The 13,243-nt window shown below is 39.1% G+C and overlaps 1 protein-coding gene across 2 annotated transcripts in view; it reads left to right on the forward strand.

The window, feature by feature from the left end:
* Positions 1 to 293: 293 nt before the first annotated feature.
* The window catches only part of tbl1xr1a (TBL1X/Y related 1a), a 46,608-nt gene continuing 33,658 nt past the window's right edge, over positions 294 to 13,243 (forward strand). Inside the window, exon 1 of one of the 2 annotated variants that reach the window (XR_008694468.1) lies at positions 294 to 603. The gene's annotated coding sequence lies outside the window, so the exon portion shown is untranslated. The remainder of the gene's footprint in view (positions 604 to 13,243) is intronic. The other variant, XM_029146838.3, reaches the window with a different exon arrangement.

Here is a 13,243-nt window from a genome sequence, read left to right on the forward strand (position 1 = left end):
TACATTTGGTACATTTCCATCATGCTTATTGTTTATTGTCTGTAGGCACATCATCATATTGTACTATAAATACTATAATACACGTAATTAACTGTGTACATATATTCTATAAAATCACCTCTTGCTATAAATGAATATCACACGTGTTTTCAGGCAGCAGCTCTGAGCTCTTTTCAGCCTTACTACACCATATTTTTCCATACTGCGACACCCATTTTGATGTTTATGTGAGTGGAGTGCGCTTCCTGCAGAGAGCTCAGGCCTAGCTCATTTTCGCCTGGCGGGTCGGCCTCTCTGTGTTTCAGTCTGAAGCCGTTGGCTGCTACTGAACCGTTTGGCTCTATTCTCTACGAGCGAGCAAACCTACAATCTAGACCCACTGTCCATCCTGCTCATTTTAAGGGGATTTACCAACGTATATGCCCGTGTATCCAAAACACATCGGCCATTGGGGATTTCTAGCATCGATTGGCCCGGTGTGGAGGCCGTTATAACGCGTTTTCGGGGTTTAATCAGAGCTAGAAAACAACGGTGGAGGAGGAGGAGATTCCATATCAGGAGCACAGAGGAGAAGGCACCCCCGTGTGTGATTTGGAGCTTCTGGTGAGTGTTTATCGGCTTTCACGCGACTATTGCCATTATAAATCATATCTGTTGGTAGAGAGCTGTTCTATTTCTGCATATTCACGGATTGGCGGCGTTACTGCGCTGTTTTGACCGTTTATTTTAAGATTTTCTTTCAATGGTGGGGGATGGGCAGCGTCGGCGCGTGAGTAGGTGCGCGCACTGCGTGCACGTATTCGTGGGGCAGCTCTCGAGCGTGGTTTGTATTTGTGAGCGCGCCCTTCCTTCCTGTAACTACTGATAGCTTTGAATTAAACCACTGAGTGAATATTTAAGCCAAACGATGAAGATCCCACTTTAAATCATATTGCGTTTCTTTGTACTTAGCTTTACATTAACTTTGTTTTAATAGTTTTTAATAAATATTATTATTATGCCAATATTTTTTACCAACTTGATTTACTTTTTGTTTGGATACACTTTCATAAGTTGCCATTTCCTTTCATAGCTGCACTTGGAGTTCGACGTGCTGTTCTTTACAAGCACATCTTCATTACCAGCAATTAGCATAATGTTGCCTTTCCTGTCTGGAACATACAGCAAACAGCTAATTGTCTTATTTAAAGCTTACTAGAGTGCAGTGCAAAGCTAAGGGCTGTGCGGGGGAAGGACACACACACACACACACACACACACACACACACACACACACACACACACACACACACACACAGGGCCACTTGCCAACCTTGTGAAGCTCAACTCAATGACACAATGTACCAGTCCTAGATAAGCCTAAGTATCAGTACTAGGGAGGAAAGGGTTGGTAATAAAGTATCTATAATAGCAATAATTTTAATTAATATGTAAAAAATTAAAGTTCCATTTCACCAGAGTACAAAAAGACGTAGTCAGTATAACATTTTTGTTTGTCCTGTGGAAACTTGGCCAATAAAACAGATTCTGATTCTGTTCAGCTTTACTTTACACGTTAACTGGGTTAAGATATTCCAGACATTCATTGGAATTGTAGTCAAACAGGTGATTTGTCTCACACACACGTGTCATACCTCCAATTACGATTAGGTTTTTGTGTTTGTTGTTTTTGCTCCAGTCAAACAGTGCATCTAAAACTTTAAACTAGGTCATCCTTAGTTATATACATTGTGTATGTATGTTAAGGCTTTGATGAGGCATTAATTTACTGTAGTGGAAAATCTTCTGGTTCATTGGTACTCACAGTGATTGCTTTCAGTCATTTTTATAGTTTGGGTATTTTGAATATTGAGAATATTGGTATATTTGTTAGATTTTGGTATTGACAAAGGTGTGTTGTCTGTGGTTTGTGCATTTTTTGTGTGTCGGCCCATATAATGTAGTATTTACTGAACATGTACTATATACTATGTCTGGTTAGGATAACTGACTGTCAGCAGTCCTTTTCTCCTAACAAGTGTGTTCACTGTACATATGGATCATTAGCTGACTCATACTCTGGTTTATGTTTGAACTCTTAGGTTGTTTTGGTGTGTTGAGAACACAAACCTGCTGATTTCGTCTTTGTGACCACTGTTGGACTGTGTATAAATTTGCCTTTTACTAACAACTTAATAGATAGAAATGCAGCTCTAGGTGGAGGATATGAGATCTACAGCCAGCTTAGAACGTGATAGATTTGGCATACAATGTGTTTTTGTGTTACCTTGGTGAAATTAAAAAAAAAAAAAAAAACAGTTTTCTGTCTTTAAAAAATTGGTGCAAGATCCAACCTCAGCATTTTACTGTAGCTGGTGCACGTGCAATATGCCTCTCCATCTTTAAAGCTAGATGCTAGTGATTGGTCACCCCAACTAAACCTTCTCTCTTTCCCCTCTTCCGAAACACATTAAAAAGCAGTTGACAAACTTATTTTACATACTCGCAGGCCAGCAAAAGTGACATAATTGCAGAGGCTGTTGCAGGTGTTTACTCCACTACAATCTTAAAGTCAGCTGGAACAGACTGAATTTTGTTTTAAGCATTGACACTTGAATATACCTCAGCAGTCTACTTTAACCTGTGTGGCTTTATACCACAACCCAGAGACATGGAGAAGGATTGCTGGACAATATCTTGTGTACGTCAATAATTGCTCAGTGCTATAAGGAAACTGCTTGAGCATTGGATGCTAGAAAACGATACCACATTTAAAAATGAAAAAAACTGTGTGCTAAACGAGTCTGCACTATTACGAAGCAATAGTTTTTCCAATTACATCTGCATCGCTAAACTAGACTAGAGGAAATAATAAACAGTCTTTGCATACTTATGCCTCTTTTTTTAATCCAACAGTGTAGTATGGCTGAAAGGAAGCAACAAACAAACCCAGCAGAATACACCAAATAAGGCTAGACTACAACATCTGAACATCTGACTACGGCAATGAACAAGACTATTACATGCATTAACTTAGTTCTAGGGCTGCAACAACGAATAGACGAATCGATAATAATTGATGACGGAAATTTATCGATAAAGATTTGCCGTTATCGATTAGTCGGGCTGCTCATTTTATAGTACAGTGCGACGGCAAAATAATGCAGGCGCTGGTTAAATGCTGGCGAAAACCAACCAAGAAGTAGCAGGGGAAAGGCTGCGCCCTAATTTCTTGAGCATGAGCATTAAACCTGACCTGCAAGTCATACAAAGTTCAGCTCGTGGTTTGTAAATACTACAGCAACACAGGAGAATGTAAGAATAAAACACTGATGTCCCGGATGTAGCAGCGGTAACAAACACTGTTTATCCATCACGCGAAGACTCTTCATTAAGTGCAGCCCTGTAAAAGGCCGGTGGCTGTGCAATCATCTCGTTCGCTACATAGTGATGAACGGCAGCACCACAGAACAGCAACTTAACCGGTGCAGACACTAAATGTAACAGCAGCATTAAAATATGACAACATGGTTTTTAGTGGTTGTCACCGTTGCCTCAGAACTAGAAGGAGCCCAGGAGTCTCTGTGGAGTTTACATGTTTTCCCGTGTCTTTGGGGGTTTTCTCCCACAGTCAGGTTGACTGGAGCTGCTGCAGATCTTCACATCGGAACAAAACTCTATGCTTGCTTTGTTTATTTATATTTTGGATATAGATTTTTTTATTTATTGCTCATTGCTGGATTTTGTGCTTTGTTTGAGATTTAAAGAGTCAAAATCAAAAAATTTATAATAAGCAAAACCTCAATATTCAAAATTTTTTCCGATTTAATCTGATTAATCAAATTAATCAAAGAAATAATCGACAGATTAATCGATTATCAAAATAATTGTTAGTTGCAGCCCTAGTTAGTTCTATAAATATGTATCTCAGATACAATAGTTTTTCAAAGTTTTTGTAAATATCTAAAAAAATAAATATAAATAAATATATACTCAACTAGCATGAACTAAAGGAGTTTTCCCATTTTTTGTAAAAACACAAAATGTTGACAGCAGGTGCTGTTAGCTTTAAAGCTTTACTTTACCAGAAGTGACCGTTGAGTACTGGTCATAGGAATCAGGTTACCTAAGAGACTATGCTGCTTAATCACGTTATCTACATAGCACACATTGATTATTTGGCCTTGTTAAATCACAGAGGAAGAGTGGTGGTGGAGTAGTACAGTTTTGTAACCGTTGCTCGTCATTGGTGAGAATTGAAGAGAGAAAGACAAGATCTGCTTGTTTTTGTGCCGAATATCACTCTACAGAGACAGAAAAGGCAATGGTGGAAAAGAAAGACCAGGATGTGTCGAAAGACACTTTCTTGCAAAGCTAAGCTAGTCTAACAAAGAAATATTATTGGGTCAATGCCTCAGAGATGGTAATTTTACAATTCTATGTAAATTAGTATGCTTAGGTAAACCCTTTTGAGTTACTAAGTAAACTGCTATATGATGTCACAGTGGAAACTGCGTACAAGTATAAAATTGACTACATGCTTGTAGCATGCATGTTTTCCTGTGTCACTTTATTTCACAACCACCAGAGGGCTGTTGTACAGCCTAGCTTTACCCTGTTTACCAACGTCATTCTATCCTATTCCAAAGGATTTTTGCCAGGCAGGGATTAGAAGGTGCAGCTAAGTCAAGCCTGGTTTTTGGTATTTAGCTTGGATCAGTGTATGCTAATGGCCTTGTTTAAAAAATGTAATGAATAACTCTAACCCACAAAGGACTGTCTTATTATGGAGATGAGTAAATAGAAACACCATTTGGAAAAAGGTAAATACAGTTGCGATAAGGAGCAGCTAAATATATTACAATTTTGAAACAGTCATCATATGCACTAGAGATGGGAAGGTCTGTTCTTTTAACTGACTCTGATCTTTAAATCTCGGACAGTAAAGTGAACAAATCATTTTGAGTCATTCGTTCATTTCGTTCATTTACAGCAGGCAGCACAGTGGGTGTTGTAATGGTTGCGGTTCTCAAACACTATATACTGAAGACAACATGGTTTGCTTCAGCGGATAAATTATAATCACAAAATGCCACAAACAAACCTAGCAAATACACACCACATTAAGCTGACTGATGTCCTGCATCGTCCTGCCATTGCTGTTTAACAGCGCAACAGTCGCTTGGTAGCGGTCACATGATAAATGAATGAACGAACAAACAAATGCTCCGTGGGGATCCATTTGAATGAATCAAGAACGCTTGGACTTGGAGTGCTTGCTGCTCGCTACAAACTGTCACATGACAAGTGAACGAACTAACGATTCATATGAATGAATCCCAAAAGAACCAAGTAGTTGGTGCTCGCCACAGAGCCTGAGCTGTGAACAATGAACTAAAGCGTGCAGCCCAAACTGCCTTTTACGTGACGGCTGGTAGTGATGGTAGTGAACAGCTGCAAGTGAAAGTAAAACTTATTTTGCCAATTAGTGAGACTTGAAAAGCCAAAAGTAACAATACGTTCCCTAAAATATTTATCTAGTGCATTTATTTTGTCCAAAATGTCACTATTATTATTGTTGTTGTTGTTCTTTCTGATTCTGAAAACGCTTCTGTTTCTGATTTTATATTTTATTTTTATATTTTATATTTTTGTGGCAAAGTATACAATACCAGAAAATCAACATTGATTTACAAACACACTTTACATTATATACACAATAAAACTACGAACATCTACAATAATCAAAGACGACTAATAATTATGATTTCATGAATAATCTAGAAAAAGTAATTTCTTGAGAAATTACGTGGGAGAGCTGTTCTGTTGCCGAAAAGATGCCAAACGCTGATTAAGCTGCTCTCGTCGAAAAGTTGACAAAACGTTAACAAGGTATAAAATGATGACAGCTTGTAAAAAGATGGCGATTGAAAAGTTGACCAAGGAAAACAGATGTCAACGATTAAAAAGTTGACCAAGGTAAATTGTTGACAATTATGAAAAAGCTGACTAGCTTTTCAATTTGAGAGGATTTAAGGAAGTATTTGTAGTTAATTGCATAACTGTGTAATAGTAACTACTCATAATTAAGCAGTCAAAAACAAGAATCTTGCCATTTAAGGTAATAAATTACATTGGTGATTTTATTTTGAAAGGATTTAGAGTTTGTGTGTACTATAAAACTACAAAATAGTTGTTAAATAGTCATAATTTATCATTCAAAAGCAAAAATAGCCCTATTAAAGCAAAATAATTAGATTAAGTCCTTTCAGAAAAGTCTCAATAATGATTATAGGTAGTTATTCAGTCAGAACCAGAAAATTTCAAAAATCTTGCCATTTAAGGTAATAAATTGCATTGGTGCTTTTATTTCGAAAGGATTTAGAGAAAATGTGTGGGAGTAACTATGTAGCTGTCACTTAGTCTTTAAATTGTTATAATTAACCACTCAAAGGCAAAAACGGTGGAGTTAAAGCTAATAAATTGCATTGGTGCTTTATTTTTGAAAGGACTTAGGGGAAGTATGTGTGGGTAATGCTCACAAATTGAAAACTATAAAAGATACGAAGACACTGATTTACAAGGAGAAAGTTGAACGATGATAGACGCTTTTTGAAGTTCGAAAGACGTTTCTATGCCAAAGTATACAATGACAGAAGCTGATGAAAAGAGGGTAGTTGACAAAAAGTTGAATAATGATTCCCATAGACGTCCATTATAAAAAAAGATTAAAAAAAATTGAATAATGTTAAAAATTGAAAATGTGAAAAGTAATAGCCCGCATCTCCTAAAGAAGAGACACTTTTAGAAAGTCAAACAACGACTCTACGATGAATCGAGGCGGAATATGAACTTTGATGACAGGCCAGAGCATTACTGGGCATGGAAAGCGTCATTTTAAGGTGTCATAAAGGACCTAAACCTTTCAGCCAGGGAACAGTTGGATCTGATGAAAAAATGGCTTTGCGTGAAATCAGCAGATTAGGTCTGTGCATGTGTTCAACGTCACAGCAGCACTGCTCCTAGTTTGGCAAAGATTAGAAGAGTGCGCCAGAAGTAGTTGAGCATGCATTGCTGAAAAAAGGTTTTCCTAAACTCACCAATAGAGACAATGTCAAGCTAAGAGTCCTAGGAGATGTTCTACAGGAAATAGTGTGCAAAGGTAGGTGGCTACCTACCAGGATTGTCACATTTGGACACAGCACGTGGAGTGAATCCAATTGGAGAAGGTACCCTACAGTTTGCAGGAAAAATGGATTGTAGTTGCATCCAAGTACAAAGAGGATTATGGTGTTGCATTTCCTCCTTTTAGTTGCTTCTCTAGCTTTGTAAGACATCAGGCAAAAGTAAGTAATGACCCCAGTTTTGCCCTGTCAACTACAGGCAACAGCCAAGTTTCAAAGAATGAGAGAAACACAAGGAGTTACAGAGTAAATGTGCACAAAACAGATGTCCCAAAAGAGTCTTTAACCTTTTAAAGTACATCCAAACAGATAATAGAAAGTCCAGACAAAATCTACGCCAGTTACATCTAAATGTATCGAGGTGTGTGGAAAAGCAAGTGGACAGCACTCCTGTTCCAAAATCAGCCCAGAAATAGTATATCCAGCTGGACAAAGAAAAAAAGCACAGAGAATGTATGCAGTGCTGGACGAACAGAGTAACAGGTCACTAGCCAAGTCTCAGTTTTTTCACCTTTTCAACCTTACTACAACAGCAAATCCATACACGATCACTTAGGAACAGCACATAGGCCATTACACAGTAATGTCCTCAGTAACGGTCGCACATCTTTTCTTAGTCCAATCTTAAGTAGCTTGTTCAACAAATGTTTTATTTTTTTTAGTAAAAGAAGATCATAGAAACTATCTTAGATTTCTATGGTATGAAGACAATGATCTTAGCAAGCGAGGGACTACAGGATGAAGGTTCATGTTTTTGGCAATAGCCCATCGCCAGCGGTGGCTATTTATTGCAAGAGATGTACTGCTGCAGAAGGAGAGAGAGAACATGGCTCTGATGCCAAGCAGTTTATCGTGAGACATTTTTATGTGGATGATGGTCTGGCATCTGCACCCACTCATGAAGAGGCTTGTGACATCTTGAAAAGGGCTCAGCAGATGTTAGCAGAGTCAAACCTGAAATTGCATAAAATTGCATCAGCCACAAGGTGATGGAAGCTTTTCCAACTGATGATCGGTCTAAAGATTTAAGGGATTTGGATCTCGGTCTGGATGATCTTCCCCTGCAATGAAGTCTAGGAGTTCTGTGGAACCTGGAAACAGATAGTTTCACATTCCAAGTGTCTAAAGAGGAGAGACCATACACCAAGAGGTGTTTTGTCCACAGTGAACAGCATCTATAACCCTCTGGGATTTGTGGCTCCTATTACTATGCAGGGTAGCACATAAGGGATGTCATATCACAGAAGGAGCAGTCAGAGCTGCAGGATTCTGGATCATTGGAGGCAAACGCTTAGTCACGTGTTGTCACAGACTTAGAGGAACCATGTAGATCCAAAAGATGGCAAACCTGCCTACTTACATACTCTCACCAATGCCACCCTTTACAAGTGTTGGTCTGGACGTCTTTGGTCCGTGGATGTTGATAACACTTTGCACTAGAGGAGGCAGTGCAGACGGCAAAAGGTGGGCAGTACTTTTTTTCATGTATGACAACAAGAGCTGTATACATTGAACTTGTTGAGTCCATGTCTACCTCTAGCTTTATAAATGCACTTAGTAGTTTTGCAGGTCCACGTACACAGAAAAACTGTCTAAGATCAGATAGAGGCACTAATTTTATAGGGGCATGTAAAGAATCACAACGACGTTACATTACACAACTACATTCAAGAGACCAGCTGCACATGGCAATTCAATGCCCTACATTCCTCACACATGGCTGGTTCATGGGAAAGGCTCATTGGAATTGCAAAAAGGATCTTGGATGCAGTACTTCTCCAGTCAGCACATACCTGACTCACTCACAAAGTACTGAGCACTTTCATGGCTGAAGTGATGGCAGTAATAAATGCCAGACCACTGGTGTCAGTGTCCACTGACCCAGGCGTGCCAGCTGTTCTTACACCTGCACTAATTTTGACTCAGAAGTCAAATGCATTGTCAGCACCATCTGGGCCCTTTGCACAAACAGACCTCCATGTCAACCAGTGGAAACAAGTCCAGTGTCTCGCAGACACCTTCTGGAAAAGATGGAGAGCGGAATACCTGATTACTCTTCAAGATCACAGAAAGTGGACGATGGACAAACCCAACATCAGGGAGGGAAATGTTGTTTTGCTCAGGGATAGCCAGGCCCACAGGCCTGTAGGTCGCGTGATAAAGAAATTCCCTAGCAGTGACAACAAAGCCCGCAAGGCAGAAATACGAACCGTGAAAGATGGAGTAGTGAAAGTGTTTCTGAGGCCAATCTCAGAAATTACATGGACTGTTTGTATTGCTTTACTTGTTCTGTATTTATTGTAGTCAGTAGTTATAGTGGTGCAATTTTATTGTACCAGGCAAGGAGTGTTCTGCCTTTATATGTGTGAGTACATATACAGCAGCTTAAAATGTTAAAATGTTTAAAATAAGAGTTGTATGTGCGCCTTAGCACCCTCTGCTGGGCTCTTGAGAAGTTGGACAATTTTAGTTAAAATCAGTGGACACATGAAGTCAGACTCCGTAGCTGCCAACTTGTTACTTGTTGTTGCCTTGGACATTATTTGTCTGTAAGTAGCTTCTTATCATTTCAGATGTGTCTGTAAGTAATGTAATACCTGTGTGAATTTGTGTTTAGTTTTACAGTAGAAATAGGAACGAAAGTAAAGAACAAGAAAAGTCAATGCCTTGTCTTTATTGAATCTCCTGCTCACTGTTACGCTAGCTGTCTAGCTGGAGCCTCGCTATGCCCTGTCAGGACAGCATATTGCTTTTATTTTAACATGATTTAGAGGAGGTGTATGTGCTAAATTACTATAAAAAATCTGTGTAATAAACTCAAAACTGTACTGAGCCCAATCGCTTAACTACTGCAGCTGCGCCGTTGTCATGTCGATGGTTCTCCAAAAGCAGGAAACTCCACACATCAACTCAATCAGTTATACTGAAGTTTATTTCCACCCTTGCTTAACAGGCTTGTTACAACAAAACCATAAGGGTTATCACAAAAATAACTTAACTTTATGAATCCCAAGGCTTCAATGAGCATTTTATTATTATTTTGGAACCTTGTAGCACCGCAGGGGGGTTATTCCTGCCCTGAGCCCCTAAGGCTTATGGGTAAAGTAACCATTCTTGTTGTTACAGTGTCATAGTTAAAGTTAGGATTTAAGTAATGTTATAACTTTATGAAATTAATTTAGCCTTTTGGTTATGTGTGTTTGTAATGTGTTCTTGTTGTTTTATCTGCTGCACCCTGAGGGTATCTTACACACACACTCTCCTCCCTAAAAAGGCTAAATTAATTTTAAAGTTATAACTTTACTTAAAGTGATACATTGGATGTGTGAAAAATAAATGGGCTTGTACTCTACTAAGGGAGTACCGAAAAAGAGACAATCTCTTCTTGTCTCTCCACATGCACAGAAATATCTGGGGTTGTGCAGTGTACGAGACACAGATATTCTCACTTATAGATTAGCATAGGAATTACCTGTGTAGTTAGTCAATTGGCCTATCTAACTTGTCGCTACTTAACCGTATGTGACGTGTCTAGAAGGGCCATTACAATACTTACTTTATTAAACAAAGACTTAAATGTTGCAACAGTCTCAAAGTGGTAACTCCTATTTACACCAGTTTCTGTCATGGTGCACAAGGTGTTGTTCTATAAATTTGCATAGACTGCTAAATTAATTTCTTAAAAAAAGCTAAACAATTAGTGAAATTTGTGGCCACAGTTCATTTGGAACACACTTTCTGCACTCCTAAAGCCCTCAGAGCTATAATTCTATATAGAAATTCTTCTTTACACAGTATGTTAAATTTTAGGTCAGGTCGCAGCAAGAATTTCTGGCTCTAACCTATGTCTAGGTTAAAATGTGTAAATATGAGATATTGGCAGCTCGGGTTGTAGTCTAAAGTGGATACATGTGGTTCTAGTATCACCACTTGTTTTGGCCATTGTGGATCCTTGTAAAGGCCTGTTTAGGCAGATGACCCATTGATGGTCAGAGGTTTCAGCCAAAACGTCCTCTCCCATTTCCTAATAGCCTCACGCATAGATGGTGAGTGTTGTTGTAGTCTAGTTATATATCTATGAGTATGTTGTCCAATTGATTAATTAATTAGATCCAGCTCAGGACAAAGAAGTACACCTCTATAACTATGGTTTATTTTGAAGTAGAAAATCCCAGTTCTCGTGTCAACCATCTTAGATGGACGCTTTAAATTCTAGCCGGTCAGATGAAAATAATTAAAATTTCATATGAGACAAGTTAAAATACTGTGCTGTACATAGTAGGTTTTCAAGTAGAGGTACATGTATGGTATGATTGCCTGCTTGTTCAGTGGATTAACATTAGAGTAAGAATAGGAGGACTTTGGGACAATTTAGGTAGTCCAACTTGTCTAAAGGAGAATATTACCAGGCTCTATCTCACAGACCTACTCACACATACACACAGTTGACAGAAGTCACATGGGGTGTGGGAGGGGGCAACCAGAGGGTTTAAGTTCAACATTGCGAGGAATGTGTGTGTGTGGTGCCCCTCCTCCTCTGGACCAACAGAGCTTTGAAGTTTCCTGGCCTGTAGCCCCTCTTCCTCTCTCTTGCACAGAGACAGAGGGGGAAATATTTGTAACCAGTGGGAAAAGTCCCACTTTACTCTGAATCACATGGAAACATAAACAGTAAACGTAGTGGATGATAGATGGATCCGGTTAGAGTATAATACTTACTAGTCCATTAATCAATCAACAACTAAATTGCTTGTCAGTTGTAACAAGCAGTTGTTTGTTTATTTGTTTTTTAAATCAAAGAATTGTGTTTTCATTTAACCTCAATGGCTGGGGCAGGTATAGAGGAAACCAGGAAGCACTAGTTGTAGTCTTTGAGCCCACGGCAAACCATCTGCCAAGGCACCTTACGGGAGGAATAAATTATAACTTCTCATAGAAATTATGGAGCAATCTGAGTATCCCTATGTTCTTGAATATTACCCGAGGTTGTTTTGGTCAACCCCCATTGAAAATTTGTCAAGTTATCCTTTAACGCTGGTTTGTCTCATCCGAACTCAATTTCTAAGCTGCACCCAGGTCTGAATGCTGCCATAACTTTTTGCAATCAATAAATCACTTAAATAGCCTGACAAGGTGAAGTAGACCAAATGATCCTCAAAAGCTAGACATCATGCTGAGATTCCAAAGACACTTGAGTCTGAAAAGGGTTATAAATCCACTTTTAAAACTTTGGGACTGCGGTGAACCACAGTGAGTACCATTATCAGCAAATGTCAAAAACTGGAGAACCTTCCCAGCAGTGGCCAGCCGACTAAAATTACCCCAAGAGCTCAGCGACAACTCCTCAAAGAGGTCACAGATGACCCCCCAATAAGATCCAAAGAACTGCAGGCCTCACTTGCCTCAGTTAAGGTGAATGTCCATGACTCCACTATAATAAAGAGACTGGGCAAAAATGGTTTGCATGACAAAGGTCAAAGATGAAAACTACTCCTAAGCAAAAAGAACATAAGGTTTGCCAGGAAACATCTTGATGACCCTGAAGACTTTTGGGAAAATACTCTATGGACTGACGAGACAAAAGTTTAACTTTTTTGGAAGGTGTATGTCACAATATGTGTGCCGTAAAGGTAACACCACCTTTCAGAAAACAACATCATACCAACAGTAAAATATGGCGATGGTAGTGTGAGAGTCTGGGGCTGTTTTGCCGCGTCAGAACCAGGAAGACTTGCTGTGATAAAGGGAGCAATGAATTCTGCTGTGTACCAAAATATCCTAACGAAGACAGTCCGGCCATTTGTTTGTGACCTCAAGCTATAGCAAACTTTCATTCTGCAGCAAGACAATGACCCAAAATGAAGATTTTGGAGTAGCCTAAATCCAATTGAGATGCTGTGGCATGACCTTTAAAAAGCCTTTTTACACCACTGTAGATACAATCTGGGTTTTAATGTATATAACGTGTATATAATGTTATCATGGTGTTATTGTGAAGTCTGAAATCCAAAGTATTGTACTGGTTTTAAGCAGGGCCAGCTCTGGGCACAGGCAAACTAGGCTGCCTAGGGCGCCACCTG

The sequence above is a fragment of the Betta splendens genome, chromosome 4 (assembly GCF_900634795.4).
Source record: "Betta splendens chromosome 4, fBetSpl5.4, whole genome shotgun sequence".
Taxonomy (NCBI): Eukaryota; Metazoa; Chordata; class Actinopteri; order Anabantiformes; family Osphronemidae; genus Betta; species Betta splendens.